Source organism: Bos indicus, chromosome X, assembly GCF_029378745.1.
Source record: "Bos indicus isolate NIAB-ARS_2022 breed Sahiwal x Tharparkar chromosome X, NIAB-ARS_B.indTharparkar_mat_pri_1.0, whole genome shotgun sequence".
Lineage (NCBI taxonomy): Eukaryota > Metazoa > Chordata > Mammalia > Artiodactyla > Bovidae > Bos > Bos indicus.
The window spans coordinates 136,164,133-136,174,450 of NC_091789.1; positions in this window are offsets into that span (position 1 = coordinate 136,164,133).

A 10,318-nucleotide genomic window follows, 5' to 3' on the forward strand; every position below is an offset into this window, starting at 1 on the left:
CCACGATGGAGATGTTTTCCTAATTTCATAGGCTTAAGAAAATTAAGGAATGTGGTGATAGTGATACAGGGAAAGGACAAAAAACAATTAAAGAGCTCATTAATGAATGGGTTACAGGTCTAGGCAACTGAACCTCAACTCTGATGGGGATCCTTTGATAAACCACGTGAAACACACGTTAGAATCATCCCACCTGAGGATAGAGGTGGCAGCAGTTATGACTCCCATTTCTCATTGGTTGAGGGGTCCTCAAGAATGTTAACTCATCCACAGCTCTGGGTTGTACCTACTTGTGGCTGAGCAGACCTCAGTGGTGTCAGAGACTGCTCACAGCAAAGAAATGAAGATTTGGGCTCTTGAGGTGGGAAGCTGCCAGCACGCTGGAAACAGAACGTGGTAGAATAAGATTCTGGTCCAGGCATGTCACACTCCAAAGTCCATCTTTTAACCTGTCCATCTATACTGTCTCAATAGCTCAACCACATATAAAGCGTATCACTCGTCAAGTTCTTCCATGTAGTCAGCACTGCCAGGCAACAGTTGGCAGAGCTCGAGTTCTCCTATCAGTTCTGGGTTAGACTGTAATTTGAAGCCAGGGTCCATATCTTCTATGGACCACCCCCCCCCCCGCCAATCACTGTGGATGATTATAGCCTTTGAAATGCTTCATGTCATCATGCTCATGAACAGGGACACTGCATGAGCTGTTTGAGCTTTAGCCTGGCAACGCCTAAGAGCTGGAAATCCCAAAGCAACTAGTGGCCACCTAGGGCAGGTTGTGGGCAGGGGGTGCCACAGCCCCACAGTTCTTGGTTTTATCCAGGCCCTCCCATCTTTGCATTTTCTTCAACAGTACCAAGATACAAATAGTTATCAAGGAAAGAGCTTTCACCAGACAGACCCAGATTTCACTCTGAGCTCTGCCATTGACCAGCTGAAGGAACTTGAGAAGGTCACTTGACTGGCCTGAGTATTCGTCAGTGGGAGCTGATACTACATACTGCCCATAGGATTGCTAGTGACTGAACAAAATAATGTGCATAAAGCAGACCAGGATCCCAGGCTTCAGGTGCCACTAGTTTATTCAGGAGGCACAGATAAAAAGGACGGGGAAGCAGGAGGACTAAAGCCGGAAAGGGAGGGCAGCCGCGGCAGGGTGCATTGCTAAGCTGGCTGCCACTGTGGGCAGTGGGAACCTCATTCTGCAGAAACAGTTTGAGTATGAGGCCCTCAGCTCAGAATCACCCCCAAAGAGTGAGGGAACTGCTATATTTGTGGACCAGTTCCTGCGAGTCATTCATTGAGAACCACTCCCTGGGTGCACAACTGTGGGGGCTGGAGGGGGTAGGAATAAGCCCCTCCAGCCTGGAGATGTGGATGCTGGCAGGTGGAAGTGGGCCGGAGTGCCCCGACAGCACCCTGGACCATGAGCAAGGTGTTAACAGCATCCACTCTCAGCTGCCAGCCTGTGCCACTCGGTATATCGGCCCCACTCTCTTGCTGCCATGCCAACCCATCCCCCATCAAAGACTCTTCCGCCATTCTTTCGAATACAACGTGTGAGGCACTTGCCATTCTTCTCTATCATCATGTTCTGCTGTAATCCCGACGCATTATTCTTTTAAATATTCGTGCCTGGGAAATCCCATGGACAGAGAAGCCTGGCGCCCATAGCCCAGGGAGTTGCAAAGAGTCAGACGTGACTTACTGAGCAGATGCACATAGCTGATGAACAGTGTTGTGTTAGTGTCAATTCAGTCCAGTTCATTCGCTCAGTCGTGTCCGACTCTTTGCAACCCCATGAACCACAGCATGCCAGGCCTCCCTGCCTATCACCAACTCCCGGAGTCCACCCAAACCCATGTCCATTGAGCGTGTTAGTGTCAAGTGTCCTGCAAAGTGATTCAGTCATACATAAACATATATCCACTTCTTTTCAGGCTCTTTTCCCATATAGGCCATTACAGAATATTAAGTGGAGCTCCCTGTACTATACAGGTCCTTGTATCTATTTTATATACTGGTGCATCACTCTTCATCTCTTTTCCGCACTACAGTCCTCTCCCCTCTCCTCTCTCACCCAACATCTCTTCCTCAGTTCCCTCATGTTGCAGTCCCCACTCTCTGGCGACCATCAGCTTCCAGTTGTTCAGGAGTCAGTCTCTGTGCTATTTCAGAAGTCTCTTCTCCTATGACTCACGTTAGCAAAACCATCTCTCTCTCTCTTGCTCCATGAAAGGGCAGGTTACCATGCAAAATGAATATTAAAGAAAAGAGCACTGAGGCAGACACTGTGGATTGCTCGGCCAATGGCTATTCCATCCCCTTCTTCTTATCAGGAACTTACTGATTTTTTTTTTTTTTTTAACTTTCAGAAAAAGGCATATTCTTCAGAGAGGTCAAGATCAAAGGAGAAGTACTTTGGGGTCTTAGCCAATCAGGGGCTAGCCTTTCCCTTGCAAGTGACTGATTTAGACACTGCCTGGGTAAGCAACGCTGGCCAAGGAGACCTGGGAATGCCCAGGGCAAGGTAGGCCTTGCTTATGAAAAGGGATCTTTTTTCTGCTTCTGGACATGGTTACCTGCACGAAACATCCAGAATTGCCATAATCCTCTTGGAACCATGAACAAAATACAACAGAATATGAAAGAAATGAACTAGCGTCACTGTATTGTCGAGCCACTGTTTCCACCAACCCTAGAGCCAACCTATCAGATTAAGTCCAATATGATATGATAAAGTCTTTATGCTTTAGAACTTGGTTAAAAAAGTACTTATGAGAGAATGATTTTAATTCACAATGTTCTTAATGGCCCATATATTTCACTGGGCTTGGCCACATTCTCGAACATAGTGTCATTATGCATGTAATGTCTGTAAGAATGAGCCTGAAGAGACACAGGAGCACATCTAAATGAGCCCATCTGGCCTTTAATTAATACAACTCCTAAAAAGTCATGTGGAAACTGAATTTTTTCTATGTTGAAGAGCAAGCAAACTAAATTAGATGGAAGTGTTCTGGACAAACCTGAGGTCATGATAGCTTATGAATCACTTTCAACAATAAGACTTCCTTTAAATAAGCAAGCCCATGGCAAATACTTTTGGGTTCAGAGGAATTTTATTATAAAAGTATATATTCTCCCTGTGATGAGTGATTCCTTAAATTGGAATTTGGCTTCAGGGAATCCGTGAATCCCATGAAATTAGAAGCAACATTCTATGCGTAAATGTGAATTTCTCTGAAAAGATAACTAAGCTTTCATTAGATTTTGAAAGGAATTTATAATTGCCCTCCTACCTACACACACACACACACACACACAACTTAAGAGCCACTGCTAATGTTCAGTTCAGTTCAGTCCAGTTTAGTCGCTCAGTCGTGTCCGACTCTTTGTGACCCCATGAATCGCAGCACGCCAGGCCTTCCTGTCCATCACCAACTCCCGGAGTTCACTCAGACTCACGTCCATCAAGTCAGTGATGCCATCCAGCCATCTCATCCTCTGTCGTCCCCTTCTCCTCCTGCCCCCAATCCCTCCCAGCATCAGAGTCTTTTCCAATGAGTCAACTCTTCGCATGCGGTGGCCAAAGTACTGGAGTTTCAGCTTTAGCATCTTCCCCTCCAAAGAAATCCCAGGGCTGATCTCCTTCAGAATGAACTGGTTGGACCTCCTTGCAGTCCAAGGGACTCTCAAGAGTCTTCTCCAACACCATAGTTCAAAAGCATCAATTCTTTGGTGCTCAGCTTTCTTCACAGTCCAACTCTCACATCCATACATGACCACAGGAAAAACCATAGCCTTGACTAGACGGATCTTTGTTGGTGAAGTACTGTCTCTGCTTTTGAATATGCTATCTAGGTTGGTCATAACTTTCCTTCCAAGGAGTAAGCATCTTTTAATTTCATGGCTGCAATCACCATCTGCAGTGATTTTGGAGCCCCCAAAAATAAAGTCTGACACTGTTTCCCCATCTATTTCCCATGAAGTGATGGGACCGGATGCCATGATCTTTGTTTTCTGAATGTTGAGCTTTAAGCCAACTTTTGACCTGCCTCTTGAGAAATCTGTATGCAGGTCAGGAAGCAACAGTTAGAACTGGACATGGAACAACAGACTGGTTCCAAATAGGAAAAGGAGTACGTCAAGGCTGTATATTGTCACCCTGCTTATTTAACTTATATGCAGAGTACATCATGAGAAATCCTGGACTGGAAGAAACTGCTAATGTAGGTGTTTTCAAAGCCTAGATTTTCTTACAGAGGCATACTCTTGTATTTGAAGGCACTCTGACGGAGGGCTAGTGTATTATTTTGAGGAACCAATGTTCATATCCAATTTGTGAATTCTCAGATGTCACACCAGATGTCCTTATTTTCATGAGGGCTCTTAGGCCCTATGGGGAAAAAATATGTGAAGGAGATTTTGGAACTAGTTGCCATGCCCTGTATTCCCAGGAGACATGGTCGACCATTGGAGTAATGACCCCCAATTTTTTCCTCTATATGTCCTTATATCAATCTAGCCCTTACATCTCACATACTAACTCTGAACTTGGCCACGTGACTTGCTTTGGCCAAGGGAACAACAGCAACTGTGATAGAAGCAGAGACTTGAAAAATACTCAAATATTGGTGATTTCTCTCTTTTTTACTGTTACTGGAGTCCCTGCCACCACCTCCATATGAAAAAGCCTGGGTTGTTAGCCTGATGGATAAGAAACATACGATCCAGTCACCTCCATTATTTGTACAGTCAATCAATCCTCAGAAGCAGAACACTCATCTGGGTGGCAGCTGACTGCAGGCACATGAGTGAGTCCTGTCAAGACAGCAGTAGGACCATCCCACTGAGTCCAGCCCAAACTACCAACCCTATAAACTGAGTAAATAGCTTATTGTTGTAAGCCACTAAGATCCCTGGTGGCTCAGATGTTAAAAAAAAAAATTATCTGCATTGTGGGAAACCTGAGTTCCATCCCTGGGTTGGAAAGATCTCCTGGAGAAGGGAAGAGCAACCCACTTTAGTATTCTTGCCTGGAGAATCTCATGGACAGAGGAGTCTGGCAGATTACAGTCCATGGGACTGCAAAGAGTTGGACACAACTCAGTAACTATAGTTTCACTTTTTTCACAAGTTTGGGGATAGTTTGTTATGCAAATGCTAACTGATACAGGAGGGAAGAAAATGGCTGTTTTTCCCCTGGCACCAACATCCTTTGTGGTCGTATATGGTGGAGACAGCAGGAAAGACCAGAGCTGCTGTAAAATCATGTTCCAGACCATGGAAAGGGTCTGCGACAGCCCCAGAAGTGGTGGTCAGCAGGCAGGCTGAGGAGGATGGGCAGCCAGTGAGCAGAGGGGAAATAGGAACCCTATGCTAGGTTCTTGCTGCCCCTGGCCTCACTAGAGTGATCTGCACCCCAGAATAACTACTGGGCCCCTCCCTTCACCCACTCTACCTCTCACCAAAGGAAGGTCTGGTAGGGGGTAGCTAGAAAGTGGTTTTCAAGGGTTATTCAGTCCCCTTTTATAAAATGAGAATTAGAAGAGATTAAGTAGGAAAAAGGAACATCAGGAATTGAGTGTCAGAGATGGAGAAAGGGAATCAAAGAACAAAGGAAAGAAAAAAATGATAGAAAATAAACAGGAGAGAAAGAAGATGTGAAATGTTACCCAGACTTGATTATAAAGAGTATGAAGGAAAGCATATGATCATTATTTTCAGGTGCCTGCACTCCCAGTAGCCATTTAACCTTTCCAACTGTCCTGGAGAAATCAAGGCTCACACAGTTCATGGAAGGTGCCCTAAAATTACACTGCCCCAAAGTGGCAGGACCATGACTGAGGCAGTCCTTAGCCCACAAAGAAAAGCAGCCTTGACGTGGATAATAACAACAGACTACACTTCCGGGTGCTTACTACGTGCCACACACAGACGGAGTGCTTTACACAGCTCACCCATTTGGTGCTCGGAGTGGCCAGGCACCAGGATAACCATCATGCCCAGTTCACTGATGAGGACACAAATGTAAAGAGAGGTGAAGCAGCTCGCCCAAGATCACAGAGCTGGGAAGTGGTGAGGCCGGATGAGTCTGGCTGCAGAGTCTGCACCTGCAGCACCTACACCACCACACCCACCAGTGTGCTACCGGAGACCACGCCCACCGCGGGTGCCGCCCTCCAGAGTTCTTAAGTGGCCTAGGGCTAGGCTCACAGTACTGCAACCGGCCTCAGAGGAGGGCTGGTCACAGTGTAAAGATCTCGGAAGGCAGGAACATCCTCGAGGAGACCAAGTAGAGCCTCCCTCACATTAGAGAAAAAGGCCTGGCTGCCGTGTGCTCCTCAGCCAAGCTACAGCCAAGCATCCCTCTGGGATACACTTATATGACGGCCCAGTGCACTGAACATCACAGGAAAGAATCAGGAATGGTTCCTTCTCATTTTTGATGTTTGGGCCTTTGGAAGCTGGAAAGAGACTTTGCTGGGAGCTGTCTGAAGAAACAGTGAGGGGTGGTGAGGGGGAGATGAGAGCACAGAGAGGATATTGGTGAGACAGACAGAGACATGTGGAGGGGAGGGAAGCCAGAAAAGAGGAGGCTGCTCCCCCAGGGTGGTTTTGCATTGTTGACTGCATACCTTTTACATTGAAGTCCCCTGGGAGCCACAGGTGCATCCCAGCTGCACCCAAGCAAGTCTGATTCAGAACTAGATTCCCTAGCAGTCTCCTCTCTAGATCTTAGATGATAATCCCAGGAGAAGAAAGAGTGGAAGATTCCACAGAAATGTTTCACTTTTGAAGTTCCTCTTAAAGAAAAGCAATCACCTTTGTCTCCGCATCTCCACTAGCCCTTCCTCTTTTCTGAGTTTCTTCTTGGTCACCAACATGCGTTTAAGGCACTTCAAGGCAAGACACACCAGAAATCAGTTTAGCGGGAAGACTCATTTTAAAAAGCTAAAAGAAAAGAAAAGGCTTTGATTATGGTGGCAATGCTCATTTTTGTGATATGAATCCAACTGAAATAAGGAGACAGTGGCTTTGGCAACCTGGGGGATCTTCTGTGTGTTTTTTGCAGGAAATTTCTGGATCTCTGGGCTTTGAGGAGTTTCGGCATCAAACCATCTGCCCCCTTTCCACACAGAACAGAAGAAAGGCAGTGTGCAGGCCCAGATTCTCTGCTCTGTGGTTTGAAATGTTTCCAGGGAAAGCACGAACACTCCCAAGAACCCTAAGGTATGTATTTAAATTTCTGAGATGGAAGTTAAAGGTAAGGAAAGAACACAAGGTTTCCAAAGGGAAAATTCCAGAAGAAGTAACCATGGAAACTGTTCCAAGGTCTTCAGAGTAGTGTCACATTGAGCCGAGAGACAGCCAGCCCCATCAGTGGGAAACGAAACCCTAAAGCAGACAAGCTAAGCAAAGGGCTGAAATGAACTAAAAATGATTGAAACAATTTTTAATAACCAGGAAGCAATGAAAATCATGGGTTTCTATACATGAGTGATACAAGCATCCATATGCTTTCTGTAGCCCTTCAGCCTGAGGTTGTATTGCAATCACATGCATACCTCCAGGCTTTCCAAGTGGACCAGCACCGGATTTCAAGACTTTATTTATTCTCATACATGTATTCATTAGTTTACTCTTTCGATCAACAGCTGTTATAAGCTATCAGATGGCTACACCTAGGCATCCATTCAGCATTTATTCAGTACCTACTATGTGCCAAATATTCTACTGCACATGAGATATGATTGTAAACAAGACAGATGTAGCACCTGTCTTCACAGAGTTTGCCATCTAGCTTATGTTGTGCTCAGTCATATGAAGGATTCAGAGAAGAAAGAATAAGTTTGTTAACCTCAGGGAAGCCACAATTTCATTATGAGGAAGAAAAAACACAGGATCAGTAAGAATTAAATACTTACACAAGCACTAGATCAGAATTCCAGGCAAGAACACAAGCAATGTCGTGGGTGATATATTTCCATTTTCCCCTTTTATCCCTGCCCAAGCTCACCCCCAAGCTTATCTCCAGTTATTTAATACATTGTGAAGTTCCTTTGTGAGGGGAATCCTTAATGAGGTGAATGTCTTGAAGCAAATCTACCCAAAGCCTGTCTACACTACAGTCATCCCTTAACCTGTATCTCCAGAAACAACTTTGGATGTAGGTAAATTTCCAAATCTACTGATGGAGGGATGGGGTGAGAAGAAATACATCTTTGAGACCTGCTACTTTGAGGGCATCATAAATAACCAGTCCACTGTGAATTATGTTCCTGAACCAGCTCTCAGCCTTTAGGAATTCCCAGTGGTGTCTTCGCTCTCACCTCTGGAGCTTGACCAGTACTAGACAACCCTGCCAAATTCAAAACAAAATGACAGGTTTCTGCCTGCTAGAAGACCAGGAAAATGTGTGGGTCTTATAAGAAGAAAAAAAGTGGAATGTGATCATCAACCTTGACCAGGGATCTCACACTGATGACCGTGTGAAAATGGGGCAGAGTCAGGCCTCGGGGCTGGGGGTGGGGAGGAGATAACCCTGCCCCCTTCCTCTCACCGGCATTGGGCATGCCCCTCCCTTTTTGAATGACACAGATGACTAATTCACCACTTGGGAAGACTTCTGTGTGTATTCCAAGAAAATGACTCCTGGCTTATAGAAGTGAGGCTTGTTTGAATCTTTGGCTATGTAACTCCCAAGATGGACTGGTGGGGAAAAAACTATATGATAGGTTGTGGTGGTGCTTAGTCATGTCCAACTCTATGTGACCCCATGGACTGTAGCCCGCCAGGCTGCTTTGTCCATGGGATTCTCCAGGCAAGAACAGTGGAGTGGGTTGCCATGCCCTCCTCCAGGGGGTCTTCCGGACCCAGGTGAGGGGAAGACTATTACCCTCACCACAGACTGCACTCCCTTTCTCCTCTGTTTCTAGTTTACTTATCACTGGCAGAGAAACAGAACCTGGCAGACAAAGCAAAACCACGATCCTGGGCTATGTGGGCTAACTGTGAAGAAAGCGGGGTTGGAAAGCAAGTCTCAAGAGGCTCGGCAACGCTGACTGATGGACTCTTTTCAGGCAAAAGTGTGGCAGTCTTGCTGAAGAGAGAATGCCGACTCTGGTTCATTTCAATTTCCTTCCATTTCTCCATGAATCAAAATCATTTTCACTTCATTGAGTTTTGATGATAATCTGGTGATGAGCTACTCATTTGCCAGAATTTTCTAATTAGCACAGAAAGGAGAGGAATCTTCAACATGGTTTGTCTCATTTGCTTTCCTCTAAGGCAGAGGTCATAAATTTATGCAGTTGGCTACCTTATCCGTGGTTTTTTGGTTTTATTTCACTTGGTAGAGGGAAGAAAAAAAATGAGGTCTCCAGATCTGACCCAGGCTCACAAATTTATACTGGGCCTAATTCTTACCACTCTAAAAGGAAATATGTGCTCAAAATAATAAGCACATATTAGTTTACTGTTCTGTGAGTCAGTGATCTGGCCTGAGATCATTGGACAGTTCTTCTGGTGGTATCATCTAGACTTAGGAATACAGCTGCTGTTGGCTAAAGGACTGACTGGAATCTGGTCGTCTATGGTGGACTCATTCACACATCTGGTGGTTGATGCTGGCACTTAGTTGGGACCATGTAGGTAATTGATCCATACATCTTTGACCAGCCAGCCCAGCTTACTCATATGATAGAGTTCACAGGGGTCCCAGAGATCCCTGAGGACCAAGAGAGGACAACCTCAGTGCGGAAGTACTTCTCAAGTTTCTGCTTCTACTATGTTTTCTAATAGCCCACTGCTTAAAGCAAGTCACAAGGTCAAGACCAGATTCAAGGGGTGGAAAAACAGACTCCATACCTGGATAGGAACTGTTGCCGAGTCACACTGCAAAGTGAGGGGGGTGCATGTAGGAGAAGAAAGAGTTGTTGTGGCCACTTTTTGCAAATAATCTCCCAGAGCCCTGTTGCTGTTTGAGACAGCAGTCCATGCAAGGACTCCTTTGCATCTGGCTGGCAGTGTAACAGGCTTGGTTGGACTCCATGTTTCATGTTTTCCCTCTGGTAAAATGAAATGGTTTGGAGGAGACAAAGGAAAAGATGTGAAGTGCTTAAAGTTGCCAGAGGGTATTGTTTCAATTACATTTCCATATCTTTACAAGAACAAAATCACACACATATGTATATCTTGTATGTATGTATATACACAGAGAAATTATGTATATACACATACATACTGTGTTCTTTTGATAAGGACACGTGCTAGTACAGAGTCTGGGCACCTCTTTTTTTGTATGTGAAAGCAG